Below are 19,318 nucleotides of genomic sequence, written 5' to 3'. Positions count from 1 at the left end.
CTGCTGAACAACTGTGGTCACCATCACAGTACTTCCCTTAGAAAGCTATGCACTGAAGCCAGGGTCTTGTTCACCCTTCAAAGAAGTTTTTCTAGGATGACTTTGTTAACCTAATTGTCAAACTTGGTACGATGACAGCTCTGATGACAACTCCAGAAAAAGAGTTCAAAATTGCTTCATCTACCCTCATTTATGCAAAAACTCAAGAGTTATCACTGACCCTCTTCCTCAGTCTCCTATCCAAGTTCTGTTGATTTTGCTTCCCAAGTTCACATCAAATCTACCTTCCTCTCTGTTTCCAATGCCACCTCCTTGCCTGGCCTCAATTCTCCCCATCTCTGTGGTCTTTTCATGGGCTTCTTAGCTTTCTCTCTTAACCTCTTCCTGTTGGGTTTGGTAGTTGTCTGTGTTCTTGGTTCTTGGTGTGCTCTTGGCTGAAGAATGACCAGGCACACCAAAAGCAAGATGAGCACAAAATAAGATTTACTAAGGAGGAGAAAGGTAGGTCTACAAAGAAATTGCAAGATATAGGTCTACAGAAGCAGATACATTTGTCATAGACAGTGTACGGCCCCCTCGTCATGACAAAAAGGGGTCTGGTAAAGGTTTGGGTCCTGTTTTATACTGTCTGGATTGGACCCTCCCCGTGGCTCTTTAAATGTCACCATGGAACACTTTTATGAACAATTAATGCCATGAAAGTTAGCCTTAAATTATTCTAGGTCACTTCCCAATCCTATTGTGCCTGGGTTACCTGGCCCAGGCTGGGGAATTCTCTGAGTTCTTGTGCAGATTAGCAGGTGTTCCTCCTTCCCCCAGGCATGTTTGTTACTAGGGGCAGGATTAAGGTGGGGCAGCACCAGGACTGGGCCGCCCTGGTCCTTTCTTCCCTGGTGGGGCGATTGCTCCAGGTAGCAACAAGGTGAGGTACCCACTTTGTCCCTAAGACAATCTCAGAGATCCCTTGCTTACTATCTAACATTCCAACTCTTTCTCCATTTGGAAGCCACAAAGGTCTTTGCAAAATATGAATTTTTATCTCTCTTGAACCCCAACAATTTTTTTTTATTAAATCATAACTGTATACATTGATATGATCATGGGGCATCATACACTCGCTTCATAGACCATTTGACACATTTTTATAACAGTGGTTAACATAGCCTTTCCGGCGTTATCTCAGTTACTGTGCCAGAACCTTTACATTCTACATCTACCAAGTTTCGCAAATATCCCTGTAATATGCACCACAGGTGTGATCCCACCGATCCCCCTCCCTAGGCCCACCCCCCCTTTCCCACTTCCCCCTATTGTTAAGTTGTAACTGGGTTATAGCTTTCATGTGAGAGCCCCAAATTAGTTTCATAGTAGGGCTGAGTACATTGGGTACTTTTTCTTCCATTCTTGAGATACTTTACTAAGAAGAATATGTTCCAGCTCCATCCATGTAAACATGAAAGAGGTAAAGTTTCCATCTTTCTTTAAGGCTGCATAGTATTCCATGGTATACATATACCACAATTTATTAATCCATTCGTGGATCGATGGGCACTTGGGCTTTTTCCATGACTTAGCTATTATGAATTGGGCTGCAATAAACATTCTAGTACAAATATCTTTGTTATGTTGTGATTTTTGGTCTTCTGGGTATATGCCCAGCAGAGGAATTACAGGATTGAATGGCAGATTTATTTTTAGATCTCTGAGTGTTCTCCATATATCTTTCCAAAAGGAATGTATTAATTTGCATTCCCACCAGCAGTGCAGAAGTGTTCCCTTTTCTCCGCATCCACGCCAACATCTCTGGTCTTGAGATTTTGTGATATAGGCTAGTCTCATTGGAGTTAGATGATATCTCAATGTAGTTTTGATTTGCATTTCTCTGATGATTAAAGATGATGAGCATTTTTTCATATGTCTGAAGGCCGTGCGCCGGTCTTCTTCAAAGAAGTTTCTCTTCAAATCCCTTGCCCAGCCTGCCATGGGATCCCTTGTTTTTTTCTTGCTGATGCGTTTGAGTTCTCTGTGGATTCTGGTTATTAAACCTTTGTCAGAGATATACCCTGCAAATATCTTCTCCCATTCTGAGGGCTGTCTGCTTGCTCTGCTTACTGTGTTCTTAGCTGTGCAGAAGCTTTTTAGTTTGATCAAGTCACAGTAGTGTATTTTTGAAGCTGCTTCAATTGCCCGGGGGGTTCTCCTCATGAAATACTCACCCAGACCAATTTCTTCAAGGGTTTTCCCTGCATTCTCCTCTAGTATTTTTATAGTTTCATGTTTTAAGTTTAAATCTTTAATCCAATGAGAGTCTATCTTAGTTAATGGTGAAAGGTGTGGGTCCAATTTCAGTCTTCTGCAGGTTGCCAGCCAGTTCACCCAGCACCATTTGTTACATAGGGAATCTTTTCCCCAATGAATGTTTTTAATTGGCTTGTCAAAAATCAAATAGCGGTAAGTAGCTGGATTCATCTCTTGGTTCTCTATTCTGTTCCAGATATCTACTTCTCTGTGTTTGTGCCAATACCATGCTGTTTTGATCACTATCGATTTGTAGTAAAGTCTGAGGTCTGGTAGTGTGATTCCTCCTGTTTTGTTTTTATTTCTGAGTAATGTCTTGGCTATTCGAGGTTTTTTCTGATTCCATATAAAACGAAGTAATGTTTTTTCAAGATCTTTAAAATATGACAGTGGAGCTTTAATAGGGAGTGCGTTGAAATTATATATTGCTTTGGGTAGTATGGACATTTTGATAATGTTGATTCTTCCTAGCCATGAGCATGGTATGTTTTTCCATTTGTTAACATTTTCAGCTATTTCTTTTCTTAGAGTTTCATAGTTCTCTTTATAGAGATCTTTCACGTCTTTTGTTAGGTAAATTCCCAAATATTTCATCTTCTTTGGCACTACTGTGAATGGGATAGAGTCCTTAACTGCTTTTTCAACTTGACTGTTGTTGGTGTATATAAAGGCTACCGATTTATGGATGTTGATTTTGTAACCTGAGACGCTGCTGTATTCCTTGATCACTTCTAGGAGTTTTTTAGTAGAGTCCCTAGTGTTTTCCAGATATACAATCATATCATCTGCGAAGAGTGAAAGTTTGATCTCTTCTGACCCTATATGGATACCCTTGATCGCCTTTTCTTCCCTAATTGCGGTGGCTAAAACTTCCATTACAATGTTGAAAAGCAATGGAGACAATGGGCAGCCTTGTCTGGTTCCTGATATGAGTGGAAATGATTCAAATTTAACTCCATTCAATATGATATTGGCTGTGGGTTTGCTGTAGATGGCCTCTATCAGTTTAAGAAATGTCCCTATTATACTGATTTTCTTGAGTGTTCTGATCATGAAGGGATGCTGGATATTATCAAAAGCTTTTTCTGCATCAATTGAGAGAATCATATGGTCTTTGTTTTTTAATTTGTTTATGTGCTGAATTACATTTATAGATTTACGTATATTGAACCAGCCTTGACACCCTGGGATAAAACCAACTTGGTCATGATGTATAATTTGTTTGATGTGTTGCTGGATTCTGTTTGTTAGGATCTTGTTGAATATTTTTGCATCTATATTCATTAGTGATATTGGTCTATAATTTTCTTTTCTTGTTGGGTCTTTTCCTGGTTTGGGGATCAGAGTGATGTTTGCTTCATAGAACGTGTTGGGTAGTCTTCCTTCTTTTTCTACATTTTGGAACAGGTTGAGTAATATAGGTACTAATTCCTCTTTAAAGGTTTGGTAGAATTCTGACGTGAAACCATCTGGTCCCGGGCTTTTCTTTTTAGGGAGGTTTTGTATAGTTGATGCTATTTCTGAACTTGATATGGGTCTGTTCAACATTTCCACTTGATTCTGGTTAAGTCTTGGAAGGTGGCGTGCTTCCAAGTATCGGTCTATTTTCTTCAGATTTTCATATTTCTGAGAATAAAGTTTCTTGTAATATTCATTAAGGATTTTTTGGATTTCTGATGAGTCTGTGGTTATTTCGTCTTTGTTGTTTCTGACTGATGAGATTAGAGATTTTACTCTTTTTTTCCTGATTAGGTTGGCCAGAGGTTTATCTATTTTATTGACCTTTTCAAAAAACCAACTTTTTGATTTATTGATCTGTTGTATTATTCTTTTGTTTTCAACTTCATTTAATTCTGCTCTAATTTTGGTTATTTCTTTTCTTCTACTGGGTTTGGGGTTGGAATGTTCTTCCTTTTCCAGTTGCTTGAGATGTCCCATTAAGTTGTTAACTTCCTCTCTTTCTGTTCTCTTGAGGAAGGCTTGCAGTGCTATAAATTTCCCTCTTAGAACTGCCTTTGCGGTGTCCCAGAGGTTCTGATAGTTTGTGTCTTCATTGTCGTTTTGTTCCAAAAAAATTGGCGATTTCTTTCTTAATCTCATCTCTGACCCAGCTATCATTCAGCATAAGGTTATTTAACTTCCATGTTTTTGTATGAGTATGCAGATTCCTGTTGTTACTCAATTCAAGTTTTATTCCATGATGGTTCGAGAAGATGCATGGAATAATTTCTATTCCTTTAAATTTACTGAGGTTAGACTTGTGACCTAAAATGTGGTCAATTTTGGAGTAAGTTCCGTGGGCTGGTGAGAAGTATGTGTATTCAGTTTTGTTGGGATGAAATGTTCTGTAGATGTCTGCTAAATCTAAATATTGGATGGTTAGGTTTAAATCTAAGATTTCTTTGCTCAGCTTCTTGCTGGAGGATCGATCCAACACTGCCAAAGGAGTGTTGAAATCTCCGACGATTATGGAGCAGGAGGAAATCAAGTTACTCATGTCTGTTAGAGTTTCTCTTATAAATTGAGGTGCATTCTGGTTGGGTGCATAGATATTAATAATTGAGATCTCATCATATTGAGTATTACCCTTAACAAATATGAAGTGACCATTCTTGTCCTTCCTTACTTTTGATGGTTTAAAGCCTACTGTATCTGCAAATAAAATTGCAACACCTGCTTTTTTCTGATTACCATTTGCCTGAAATATGGATGACCATCCTTTCACCCTGAGTCTGTATTTGTCTTTTAAGTTGAGATGTGACTCCTGTATGCAACAAATATCTGGCTTGAGTTTTTGTATCCAGTCAGCTAACCTATGCCTCTTTAGAGGACAGTTTAAGCCATTCACATTGATGGAGAGTATTGATAAGTCTGGTGGAATTTTGGGTATCGAGTTTTTCAAAGGTCCAGTGGACATTTTTAGTCCTTTCACCAGTGTGGAAGTTGGAGTTTGATCCGAAGTTTCTGAGTGAGTTTACTTTTGTGGTATAGGATTGGGTTTGTCATTGTGGAGGATAGGTCTGAGAATATCCTGAAGAGCTGGTTTACTTATGGCAAATTTTTTCAACATATGAATGTCATTGAAGTATTTAATTTCTCCATCATAGATGAAACTCAGTTTAGCTGGATACAAGATCCTGGGTTGAAAGTTTTTTTGCTTTAGGAGATTAAAAGTTGATGACCACCCTCTTCTGGCTTGAAAAGTTTCAGCAGAGAGGTCTGCAGTTATTCTAATATTCTTACCTTTGTACATAATAGTTTTCTTTCGCCGGACTGCTTTGAGAATCTTCTCTTTCATGTTAACTTTAGTGAAGCTAATTATGATATGTCTGGGAGATGACTTATTGTGGTTGAATCGTGCTGGGGTTCTGAAGCTGTCTGCTATCTGAATTTCAGATTCTCTAGGCATGTCTGGAAAATTTTCTTTCATAATTTCATGCAGAAGGGCCTCTGTGCCCCTGGAGGCCACTTCATCGTTCTCAGAAATCCCTATAATTCTTATATTGCTTCTTTTCGAATTATCTGAGAGCTCTCTGAGTGAGTGATCTGTTTTTGCTCTCCATTTCTCTTCCTCTTTGAGAGATTGGGAGCGTTCGAAGACTTTATCTTCAATGTCAGAAATCCTTTCTTCTGCTTGCTCCATTCTGTTGCTGAGGGGTTCTACTGTATTTTTCATATCTTTGAGGGCTGTAAATTCTTGCTTCAGTGTGTCTAATTCTTTGGTGGTTTTGTCTTTAAATTCGTTAAATTCTTGAGACAACTTTTGAATTTCTCCTCGAATTCCTAATTCCATTTTATTAATCTTGTCTGCAATCCAAATTCTGAATTCGATTTCTGACATCTCAGCCAGTTGTTTATGAATGGGATCTTCAATACATCTGCCGTATCTTATCTTGGGGGGGTTGATCTATTCTGGTTATTCATGTTACCAGAGTTTTTCCGCTGATTCCGCCCCATGGTTATTTTACTCCCTTTGGTTTTTCCCCTGGGGCTTTATCGAGGGGCCGTACAGTGTTGTGGCCTGAGAAACTGGGGCCCTGTCTGGTGTGGTGGAGCAAAGTGGTTCTGTCTTGTTTTCAGCTGGTTTCTGCTCGATCCTATTGCAACTTCTACTCTGGCTTGAAGTCTCAGCTGTGTGGAAAAATCAGCAATTAAGTCACCCTGCCCGCCCACCTCTGGCCCCAGTTGGAAAAGGAGAATCAAACCTTCCTACAACCGCACACCCAGGGCACTGCCTGAAAAGTCCTCAGTCTATTAGCCCAGTTCAAAAGGTCCAAATCAACTGTCTCAATCGGCACCTGTCTCGGGTGGGTGAGTTCAAGAGGTCTCTGGGAACTGGATCACAGGGGCCTGGTGACTCCTCTGACACGGCTCACCCCAGTGCAGCGTGGAGTCAGGAGGAGCCACCCAGCAAACAGAGCAGTCTGGGAAGGTTGACGTCTCCTTCCCCACTTTGCCCCTCCGTCGGACCCAGTCACTGGTATCTCTGCAGATGGCTAACCCAGTTGCCTGCAGTGAACAGACACTCCAGGGGTTTGCCTGAATCGCAAGGAAGTCTGCCAGGCCCCCGCAGAATGCCGCTATCTAGCAGGAGGAGATGGGGCCTGACATCTTTGAGCGCTTGATGCAGGTGATGGGAAGGAGGTGTTCACTCAGGCTTAGCCCCGTCCCTGATGGATGCTGCTAACAGAACAGAACAGACAACTTTGCGGAGTTCTGTCTCTGTTCCTGCCAAAATCGCCTACAGAAGACGGGCTGTTCTGAGTTCAAATGTCTTTGCTGCTGGAGGTTTGTGTCCTCTTTGTTACTGGAGGTTTGCGTCCGATCACCTCTCTGGGTCGGCCCCGCCCTGGAAGCTTCCCGGGTTTGTGAGCAGTGTCAGGAAATCCCCCGCTCACCGGTGGCCTCCTCTGGTTGCCCAGGGAGACAGGGGGTGTGGCCTCAGAATATCCAGAAGTGAGCGTTCTTCCGTTAAAGAAAAAACGGCTGTTGATCTACCTCCAGGGAACTGCTGCTCTGGTGTGGGCACTCAGCCGACCCTTTTCTCCTCTGTCTCGCGCCCCAGGGTCAGCACTGAGCGGCCGCAGTTTATGCTGGGTCCACACCCCTCAAGTGATCCCCCAAGAATCCGAACTCTTGGGGGATAGGCCCCCAGACCCCGATTGGGAGTGGGGGGGGAAGCTAGAGTTTCATTCAGTTTTACGCCTGCCCGGGGAGGGCTGTTGCACCGCACCACAGGGAAGTGCCACCAAGGCTTGATTTCCCCTCAGCAGAGTGCCCTCTCCTTGCTCATGTGTCTCAGAGTCAGTGCTGACCTGACGCAGCTCGGGCACTGTGCACTCCCCTCGAGAAATCACCCAAGGATCCGAACTCCTGGGGGATAGGCCTCCAGACCCCGAGTGAGAGTAGGGGCTCTCAGCTCTCAGCGGGGAAGCTAGAGTTTTATTCAGTTTTGTGCCTGGCCCGTAATGTTGCCGGGGAGGGCTGTTGCAGGGAAGAGCTGCCCGGGGAGGGCTGTTGCAGGGAAGTGCCGCCGAGGCATGACTCCCCCTCAGTAGAGTGCTTTCTCCTCGCCCACGTGTCTCAGAGTTAGCGCTGACCAGTCGTGGCTCAGGCACTGTGTGCTCCCCTCGAGAAATCACCCAAGGATCCGAACTCCTGGGGGACAGGTCCCCAGACCCCGAGTGAGAGTGGGGGGGAAGCTAGAGTTTCATTCAGTTTTATGTCTGGCTGTATTGATGCACGGGGAGGGCTGCTGCACCGCACCACAGGGAAGTGCCGCCGAGGCATGACTCCCCCTCAGCCCGGTGCCCTCTCCTCACTCGCGTGCCTCAGAGTCAATGCTGACCAGTCGCAACTCGGGGACTGTCCACTCCCCTTGAGAAATCACTCAAGGATCCGAACTCCTGGGACAGGCCTCCAGACCTCAGTGGGCGGGAGGGGAGTGTTGGGGATTCAGGGTTGCCGGCAAAGGATTTTTAAAGTTTTATTCAGTTTTATGCCCGGCAGGAGAACGCCACGGCCCCCCAGTAGGGGAGGTAGGTCCAGTTTTTAGAAGGTCCCTCCCGTGGAGTGTAGTGGGAGGGCCTTTAATTTCTGCCCACTTGTTTAATTGTGGGGCTCTTGAGCCGGTCTCATGGGGGAGGGGGACTCCTGTCCGCTTGGTGGTGGATTTTGTACCTTTTGTTTGCTTCCTTGTGATCGCAGCTTGCCTCAGCAGTGTTGATGTGCGTTCTTCAACCTTCTCTCTTGGTGAGGCTCAAGTCCACCAGTATACTTACTAAATTCCTGTCCCTTAACTCTCCTTCTGGACGGGAGCCTCTGTTGAAAGCTGGGTTCAGTCCGCCATCTTGTCTCCCACCCCCAACAATTTTTGTAAAAGAATCTTTCTATTACACTTAATACCATAATCCCTAACATGCCACTAAGTCACTATGTGATTCAGTTCTCATTCTGATGAGCTCACCTCTTACTAGCCTCCTAATTGTTCACTGTGCCCTGTGCTACTGGCTTTTCCAGGTCATGGAGTGTGTGCTCCTGTCTCTTGCTCTTTCCCCTCTTTGGAATGTGCTTATCTGTCCTTCAGATGCCTGAAGCTGCTGTCCTGCTGCAATTAAGAGGAGTAGAGTCAATCAGAGTGTTAAGAGAAAAGGACAGCTTCCAAGGACACTAGAAACATGTTGTCAACAACTTAAGTTATATTAATAATATCACATGAGCATGGAAAAGTTGCCTGGAGGATGCAGTGTGCATGCACACAAGTGAACACACACATGTGAACACACACACACTTACCCCAATTCTGTTTTGTAAAAAAAGTAAAATTAATATGTAAGCATCCCATTGAAATTTCAGGGAAGCAAGAATATTGCCTTTTGTTTAGAGTTATGTCTTCGTTATACTTACTGAAATTTCTGTAGTTTGTCTCCCACTATTTTCCCAAACTCTATTTTTCACAAGTTAAAGTTTCTTATTGTGTGTATCTATCATATGTATATACACACTCATACACTTGCACAGAAATAGAACAGAAATAGAACTATTAAAGAACCTAAGCCTTGTGTTTGATACAGAAACAAACCTATACATCAATGTAGTGACACTGTTTTCAGGATGAAAATGATACTCTTCCCTGTCGGCCCACCCTTGTAAGTTCTGAGATTCAACATTGATCCAGCTAAAAACTGTTACCATGAATTGCCTAAAACTTGTGCCGCTCCAAGACACAAGGGGGCAGTGTAGCCTAAGAAGTGACTGTGATTAGACAGGTTAGCCCTGAAACTTGTTTCTACCAAATTAAATAAACCAGCATAATGTTTAAGTGTGTGTGCCTTACCCAAGTTCTTAAGCCATTAAATTTTTACCAGATGAAAAGAACCAAGCTGTCTGTCACTGTCAACCAATGTGCAGAGATGAGGATAGGTCCACCAAACTTTGTCAGAAGGCCAGGATTCTGAAGAACAGTGAGAGTAGCCTCTCCAACACCCTTCTGTTCTTCCATTTCCAAAATCACAGTTTTATACATAATGGTTTAAAGCAAAGACCACGTTAACTCTTTTTTTTTTTTTTGACCATGTTAACTCTTATTTTAAATACTAAACAGCACAACTTAGTCACAATCTATTACAACAATCCTCCTAAAGCAAGGACCACATTAACTCTTATTTTAAATAATGACCAGCATAACTCAGTGACCTACTGCAACACTTTCATTCAAATATCAATTGCCTAAACTAATCTTCCAAAAGTATTCAAGATGGGCATCTTTAGGGTGGAAGCTAAATTTATAAAACAATAAGAATGAGAGACTGGAGGCAAAGGTCAGGCAGGACCTAGGTCAAGATCAGCTGTGTCCTGTAGGCCCTAGGCTGGCTGACTGCATCTTATTCTCACTACATGTGCTTTCAAGATCATCATGGCTTCAACCTCATTTCCAGAATGAGCAAAGCTTCATGGCCTTTCAGTGACACCATTTTATCTGGCTTATTAACATACAAATTCTTTTCAGCTGAAAGGCTGTTTACTGAAAACACAACTGTGTTATCTAACTCAGCATAACCCAAGGCATGTTTAGCTTATTTTAGGAAATAATGAGATTTGACTCTGATATTTGTTTCTAAAATTCTGGAAACTGTGGACCTTTCATGGGAAGGATGTTCAAGGGACAGAATGGCCTAGACAAATCACCTGCTTTTAAAGGGGATGTTCTCAGGCCTGTGAAAGCACATATAGTGAGAATGAGATGGAATTTGTCAGGCTGGGGCAGACATGACACAGCTGGTCTGGTCATTGTACGTCCTGCCTGACCTTCACCCTTGTCTCCATTCTTATTGTTTTGTAAATTTAGCTCCCACCCTAAAGATGCCTATCTTGAGTTTAGAAGATTAGGAGAATTAGGAGATTAATTTTTGAATTGAAATGTTGTTTTGAGTCTTGGGTTATGTTGATTATTGTTGTTTAAGATAAAAATTACCATAGTTTTTACTTTGAACTTTCAGGTATAAAATCGTGATTTTGGAAACAGAAGAACAGAACAGTCTTGGAGAGGATACTATCACTGTTCTCCAGAATCGCCAGCCTTCTGACAAAGTTTGGTGGGCTTATCCCTGTCACTGTACATTGGCTGACAGCGACAGTTGGCAGTACCCTCTTTGTCTGGTAACACAGTGACATATGAGGGAAAAAGAAGCATTGTTTTTAGAATGAGGTTTCAATCTGTAAGCATGTATCTATTTTTCTGAATCAAATGAGGTTTCGACACATGAAAAGCTGTTTAATCAGCATAACAGAGCATTAAGACAAAGGCAAAATTATGTTCTTTCTTCATCCATAGATGCTAATTGATTTTAACAGAATGAAAATTCCAGTGGGTTGGAACCAATTGCTTGGAGCTCTGCATTGGTAAGGCTTCTGAGGCTATTTCTGGGCTTGGTGGTAAAAATTAGTGATGACCTGCCATAAGAGATAGAGAATTATAAGGAAGGTTTTCACAAATTTACACATTTTCTATCTCAATATTACTCCCAATAGGTATCATGTCCTCTCATTACATTTCAGGATCTGTTTTATACAAAGTACTCTCTTGATAACTACAGAAGATATAAATATGAAAAAGAAATAGGACAGTCCTTGCTCTCCAGAAAATGATAACACAAGTGTAGCAGAGATGAATTAAGATCTATGTCATTTGGGATAGAAGGGTGCATAGGAGCATTACGAGGATTAATCAAGCAAAAGGTAATTTTTATTTGGGGAGATCAGTGACTAAGTCCCAGAGAAGGTAGAACTTTTTGCTGAGCCTTAGAGAATAACTAAGATTTCCACAGGTAAAAAGCACATAGAAGAAATGTCATAAAAAAGGAGTTATAAACAAAATTAAGAATAGACCTAGCTCAGTCAAGGAGCAGACACATGTGAAGGTGGGTGGTGCGACATTGTGCTGACAGTAATAGATGTCACTTCATAACGAACTTTGTCCTCTGGAAAAGACACAATTAATATATTCCCTACATATTTGTTCCTTAAATAGAATAGCCCATTGATTTTGCATCTCTTCATGGCTTAGGATTCATGAATGCGAACATTTTGACATTTACGTGATCTCTTTATCCTGAGCACGGTCAGGGGAGTGGGGGACAAGGCAGATGTTGTGTGAGGTATCAGATGCACCCAGATGTCCCTGCACGTTCTCTCATGCTCATGGACAGGTGTTGTGTCTTACTCTGTGAGAAGCCCACTGGGTAAGAACCCAGTGGACAAACTTCTCCAACGCAGGAGAATATATGCACTGGCAAACTTGCTCCTCCTGTTTCTCTTGATAAAGCCTCCACCACAGGTCATTGGAAGTGAATGTTATTGTTCTAGGAAAAGTCTGAAATAGAAGGAAATGCCACCTTTTGCAATAGATTTCTAAGGAAGGAACCTACAGGTGGTTGCAAGATCCCAGAGAAGAATCAGTGACAAAAGTAAAGATGGCTGTGCTCGCTTTAGCAGCACATATACTAAAATTGGAACGATACAGAGAAGATTAGCATGGCCCCTGATCAAGGAGGACACACAAATTCGTGAAGCATTCCATATTTTTAATAAATATTTTATTTAAAAAAAAAAAAGTGAAGATGGCTTTGGGGGGGATGTAAATGACTTTGAGAATAGGTGGCTAGGAAAATGGTCATAGTGTTGCTGGAGGAATTTCTCTGTGTTGAATGTCAGATTCTTTTTGCCTCAGTCTTTGAAGAATGAAACCACGGACCATGCAGATAGTGACAGGACAGAGTTTATTGACAGAGAAATAACTAGATAAGAAAGAAAGGCAACCAAACATCTGGCAGTGGAGGTGGGGGAACCGGAGTGGGAAGCTCACCTGGGCATTTTGTCCAGGGGCTCATATACTGCCTGTGAGCAGAGAGTCTCTGGAATGTATGTCATCCTTGCCTGGGGGCCGGCAGGCAGAAAACTCTGTCCAGGTTGATTAGCAAATGAATGTGGTCTTCACAGTCCCTGTCTCAAGTGAGGCAGTACAGTGCATGTTTTCACTCCAGGAGAGGACTGCAGAGATGAGATTCTAATCAGGCTCTTTTATTCTGTGTGAGTCCAGAGAATGTAGTCTGATCTTGTGTGAGTCCAGAGAATGTAGTCTGGAAAGGCCTGTTTGCTGAGGCCTAGAAAATGGGGGGTTTCCTGTCCTGCTCTGAATAGGGAACCCTGTCTTAGTAGCAATAATAGAAACATACAGCAGGAAGAGGACAGTATGAAAGCAGCAGAAGAATTTAAAAGTGGGGCTTATAGGATCTTCAACACACTCTGATGAAAAAGTCCAACAGGGAGCTGGGAATGCAGGTAGAGGATTGAGAGAGTGATAGGGACAGATTTATAGATTCAGGAGTCAAGCTGATAAAGTTGGTGGTTAACATCCTAAGAAAGGGTACAATTTATAGGAAACATTTTTTGAGAAAGAGAAAGAGGCTGTTGGCATGATCTTGGGGAAAGTCCTCTGAGAAGGAGAAGTGGTAGACAATGGCAAAACAGGGAAGTATAAGGTCAAATACAAATCAGGAAAATGCACTGCACACAGGCAAAGAGTGGAGAGTTTCTAAATAAAAATGTGTGGCCATTGTAAAAGGCTTCAGAAAGTTCAAGAGCAATAGGCCTGTGGAAACATTATCGTGCTTTGGCAGTTTGGATATCCATCTATTTAATGGCTGGATTTCATCACTTATTTTCCATGAATGTTGGATTTGAGGGTATTTTGTGGTAGTAATAGGACATGGTTCAATGTTGGAAACAGGTTTCAAATGGGAGAAGAAATATGTCTTCCTCAGACATCAGGGAAGAATAAAATGATGGTAGAGGGTCAGATAACCACAGAGGTGGGAAGCAGAATAATTAGGGAATGTTTTCCCCACATGGACTGTGTCTTTTTTGTGCCTTAGTTGACAGCCATGGAAAAGGAATTAAGAAGTTGAAGAAAGAGCCATCCATTTGGACCAATTGGTGGGATGGGAGGAAGAGGCCCTCGATGAGCAAAGGTCCATGGAAGACTGAGTATGGGTGTACTAGCGGCTATGTCTGTGCAATCCTAAGACTTTTCCCAGCAATGCTTCATGGCATGGTTTCAGTAAAGGCCACAATACTGGACTTAAAGAAAGAGGGACACTAACAGTCTGGTATGTTAAGAAGACCTGTGCTATTTTTGTTGGTCCTGAAATCTGTGTTGGATGACATGAGCATGGCTAAGCTATGGGGAATTCATTATGGTAATGTGCAGGCTCTGTGAAGAAGTACACCAAAAAAACCTGTGGGAACAATGTGATGTATGGGAAAAACCATGCAGCAATACAGTCAGAGGACCTCAATTCAATCTCCTTTGTATCTAACTAGCTCTGCAAACTTTCTGAAAAAAACTTAACCCATCTGAGTCTCCATTTTTGAGTCTCAATCAGAAATAAGGACTATTAAATCTTTCCACACAGTTTTGTTATAAATGTTGGAACCTAGAAACCTGATGGATTTTCAGAAAATGCTAACTGAATTTTAAAATCTGTTGTACTAAAGCAGTATTCTATATTTCAGATTTTTAGCTGCTTTGATTGCATGTATTTGTCTCCGCTGTTATACTTATTTAGTATCCTTTTACCTTTGTGTCTTAAAGTTTGAAATCTTCCTTTATCTGATGAGTCATAAGAGATGCTGCTAAAAGGGCAATGACCATAAATGAACTCCTTCCATAATAGTAGATTTCCAGATGAGGTGTTTCTAAAAGCTCAGATTGGCTGAATCTCTCATTCAGGTCTACAAAACAAAGGATGACATCAAAAATGCACAGAGAATCCAAGTTGAATATTGTGAGCTAAAGATGTGGTTAAAATAGATATAAAGTTAAAATATGCAGATGAAGAGAGTATTCCATAGTTATTATCACTTTTTCTTCCCCCAATGCAGCTTTTCGTGTTCTTTGAATGTAACAAAATTAAAATGAATACTTATAAGTCTCCTAGATCAGTCTTAAAAATAAATCAGCAGCTAAGGACCACTTCTTTCATCTAGGATACTGCAGGGCCTTCTTTTGCCTCACCTGGCCTTGCTGAGGGCACTTGGAGCTGGTCAAGCCTAGAAGCCAAGTTGTTGATCTTTCGCTTACCCCCAATGCACAGCCCTAAGGCATCCTCACTTCTAACCATTTGACAAACACCCAGTAAATTTAAAATTTTGGCCAATAGTACTTTTTTCACTGGAAATGGATCAAAGGAAATAGAATTGATCATGTAAAGTTACACCAATGGGAAACAAACTAAAGGCTTGCAGGTGTAAGTGGGTTCCTATCTGCCTCAAGAACAGGGATTTGTATGGAAATCACAGACTTAAAAATAGTTATCAACCATCTCCACCCTCTCTTTATATCCTGCAGGGTCTACAGTCACAGCAATAGGAGGGATAGCATGCCTTTTCTATTTTAGAAGCTCAGGGAATATGCTTGTGATAAAGCTTGCAGTAGGAAGAGAAGAGAATTAGACTTCTTTGAGCATTGTGTAAGCAACGGTCACTGCCCTTCCCTTGCATGGTTGGTATTATAAACCAGAGGGGGGGAAATAACTGATCAGAAATCCTGGGGAAGATCAGGTGGAATGGACAAGGGCAGGAAGGGTGGTGGAAGAAGGAGAGACATATATTTATACTGTTCTTTTCTTACAGGGATCACTCCAGCCTAAGAATTGAATTATGTTGAAGAGAAAAGCTGCCATTTTGAAGATTCTGTGTGTTCTTTATGCTTACAGGTGTGGGACACAGACTAAAGGCCCACTGTTTGGCAGAGTGAGTTCATATGCCTTTAAAAAATGTCCAAAAATTATGTGGCATGGGGTGTGAGAAATGGACTTCAATTCACATTCCCAGAAATTTGAAATGGAGCAGGGATGGGGAAAGGCATTGGTAGAAGAAGTCCAAGAAGACAGAGGCAAATCTGGGCCTAAGGAAGCCACAGTCTGGGAGAAACCCTCCACAGAGGGAGACTAGTAGTTTGCTATTGTCTGATTTTTAGGTTAAGCAGTTGCCTTTGCTGTGCTGTCACCTTAAACCTTCAGGAAATGTCTGTTCTATGCAGTGACCTTGTGTTGGGAGAACTTTGGAAGAATAAAACAATTGGGCACAGGGAATGAAATATAGTATATAGGGACAGAATAAAGGACAGCCATTGTAGAAAGTAAGATGTGGGGAGGGGCTAGGAGAGTCAGACGAAGTGGGACACGAAAGCAAGAAGTGGCCATAATCTGTGTCAGGATCCAGAAGCTGTCTGCGTCTTTGGTTCTTGGGATGCTCTTGGCCAAAGAATGACCAGCCACAAAATAGGGTAAGCATGAAACAAAGTTTACTGAGGGAGAAAAAGATAGGTTAACAGAGTAAGAAGTTTTACAAAGCAAGATACATTTGCCATAGACAACACTAGGCCCCGTTGTCACAACAAGAAAAAGGTCTTGCTTAGGGACTGGGGTTCTGTTTTATACTGCCTGGATTGGGCTCACCTCATGGTTCAGAGGTTACCTTGAAACAGGAGTTTTACGGAACATGTGGACCTCCCATGAGGCTCTCTGAAAGCACATGGTGGAAGTGTGGACGGCAATGCAGATTTAAGCTCATGTTATGATAGCCTCAAGGCTGTTCTAGGTCACCCTCAAGACTCTATATAGCTTGGCCTATGGGCTAGAGAGTCCTCCAATCTTTTTGTGGTTGGCACACTAAATTCTGAATGGCAGATTGGTAGGGTGGTCCCTCCTCCCCAGATGTGATTAATCAGGGTTCAGGTGAATTGAGATGGAAGCCTTGGGGACTTGCCCTTGTCCTTTATCCCTAGGACAGCCAGTCTGAGGGCACAGATGAAGGGATCCTTGAGGACAGGGATATTGGGTTTCCCACTGAATATAGGAATATGTATTAAATATTAAAGTGCACGGTTAAGCAGAAATCAGTGCCTGTGGGAACAGCCAGATAGACAATACACAGTTAAATTATTAACTCCTTTTAACTGCACTTGAGGAAGATTATCTCCCTGATGTCATGGAATTAGTAAGGAATATTGTTTTGAACTCAAAAGCCTAACTTCTTTTTACTACACTTCACTCTCTTTCCAAGAAATATGTGTAATAGCTAATATTTATTGGGTCCTTGCTATATAGCCAGATTTGTACTACATTGATTCAGGTATTATTATTATACTTATTTTATGGCTGGAGAAACTAAAGTATAAAGAAATTATGTAACTCAGTAAATCTTCCAGGGCAAACAAAAGACTTACTTATAAGTTTTGCTAACTCTAAATTCCCAATTCCTAACTAGTAGCTAGAAAGTAGTTAGTGGAATGCTATCAACGGAATTGATAACGTAGGTGCTCACCTACTGACTAACCCCCCTATTGTTATTCACATTAACAAATTATTTTACTGGCTTTGTAGGTAAGAAGAGGTTTTTTACAAAAAGCTATCACCTACACAATTAGGAAGCAAATTGAAAAGGGTAAGTTATACTGCTAACCTTGACAAGATACTCAGGGCTGAACAGTGCTAAACTTTAGGTGAAATCTAACTTTTCTCAAATGAATCACAGAATTCCCTAGAAGAAAAAGATGACTCATAACAAAGAAAAGTCCTTTAAAAACATCTTTTTATTTACTATAACAATATGATCTGCATTTCTATACAGTACATCATGCCAAAAACATGAGGCATTTTACAAACAGTGCAGAATCTCAACATCTATACATCTGCTCAATTAAAATATTAGCAAAGATTGAAAAATCATATTATAGGAAAAAATGTTCCTTTCTCTCCCAGGAACATGGCTTCCAACATCAAGAAGTATGGACAGGAAAGCACTACCACATGGAGTCTCAATATCTAAGATAGAACTATCAAGAGATTAATGAGAAATATCATTTGAGGAGGCCATGACCCCCACAGGTCTCCCCATGGTGGAGCCAAATGTCTCTGTGTCACAAGTGCTAAAGCATCCACATGCAGACAGGTAGAAATTACCTATTAAATTAACCTAATTCAGATGCAGTAGACACCATCAGCTTGAAGAAGGGTCTTCTTGTCCAGAAACCAGGCAGGGAGCTAAGAATTATAATTACCTACCTTACAACAAAGTCACAGTGATTTGTCTTTTTGCTTAGCAATTAAATTTCCCTGAAATACATCATAAAGAACATTATAAATAAACTGCTCAATAGCACAATGGGCACTAAACTCTAGAGCTTGCTCAACATGAATAGCTGCAGTTTATTGGAAGAGAACTATGAGCAATGAGAGGAGAGAATATGAAATCTTTTACAGTCCAGCCTTGAAGGTTGTGGCCAGCAAGGAACAAACAGCTTCTTCTTTGTGGAGCTGTCCTGGAGAGCTTGTCCTACCTGTGAGATGCTCTTAGTTACTTCTGTTGTACACCTGTTACTCCCCAGACTGGGCAATAATAATCTAAGCCTACATTATCATTAATCTTCATCACAGAATGCAGAGTGAGGGTTATAAATCCCACTTTCTCATTAAGCAAAATGAGGGTTTAAAAAACTACACAATTAGGCCAATGACCTGCAATTAGTTATAGACAGAACAGGATGAATGTCAGAACTGCCTGAGAACAAACCTAGTTTCTTAGTTGCACAAGGCTATTTTAAAGGGATTGGAAGCTATTTCTGGTAACTGTTCCTTGCCATTTCATTGATTTAAGCCTTCAAGTAAAAAGTCTAGAGAGACACAGAAGGGTTGAAGAGGCCACCATGAAGGGAGGTGAATTAGAAAGCCTTCTATTCCACCGACAGCTGTGAGTGCAACTGGGACCCCAACAAGCTTTAGATTTGTGGTCTGCTGAAAAGATGATCTGAAATTTTACTTCAAGGCATCTCTAGAGTTAATGGGAAAAATCTGGAAATAAGGAATTAAAACTAGGTTTTGCATTTTAGCTTCAACTGTTCTAGGACCACAGAACCAAACTGACCTCTCCTGTGGTGAATCTCAAACCTGGACTTTTTAAGGTATGATTTTTAGCATCTTCTACTGTGGATAGAAGTAAAGGATTAGAGGAAAGCTGTCAAATGCATCTCCTGCAAACTTTCAAATCCATAAAGCTATACTGAGCCTATTGGGCATGAGGCTCTTGATTAGAAACCAAATAGGTCTTGATTTTTTATTTAACTTGGATCTGCTTTGGTAAAGCCCGAATTCTGAAATATGCTCGAACAGAATTCACCACTCTTCTCTTCCCTTTAAGATTGTTACAGTCAGGGGCGGCACCTGTGGCTCAGTCGGTAGGGCGCCGGCCCCATATACCAAGGGTGACGGGTTCAAACCCGGCCCCGGCCAAACTGCAACCAAAAAATAGCCGGGCGTTGTGGCGAGCGCCTGTGGTCTCGGCTACTCGAGAGGCTGAGGCAAGAGAATCGCTTAAGCCCAGGAGTTGGAGGTTGCTGTGAGCTGTGTGAGGCCACGGCACTCTACCGAGGGCCATAAAGTGAGACTCTGTCTCTACAAAA

General features: G+C 41.7%; 1 non-coding gene across 1 annotated transcript; it reads left to right on the top strand.

Moving 5' to 3' along the window:
- Positions 1–12,275: 12,275 nt before the first annotated feature.
- Positions 12,276–12,382, top strand: LOC128560486 (U6 spliceosomal RNA). The gene has a single exon (XR_008372984.1). It is a non-coding gene; the product is annotated as a U6 spliceosomal RNA (small nuclear RNA).
- Positions 12,383–19,318: the final 6,936 nt, after the last annotated feature.

The sequence above is a fragment of the Nycticebus coucang genome, chromosome 11 (genome assembly GCF_027406575.1).
Source record: "Nycticebus coucang isolate mNycCou1 chromosome 11, mNycCou1.pri, whole genome shotgun sequence".
NCBI classification, from domain to species: Eukaryota; Metazoa; Chordata; class Mammalia; order Primates; family Lorisidae; genus Nycticebus; species Nycticebus coucang.
This window is presented reverse-complemented; position numbering and strand designations above follow the sequence as displayed.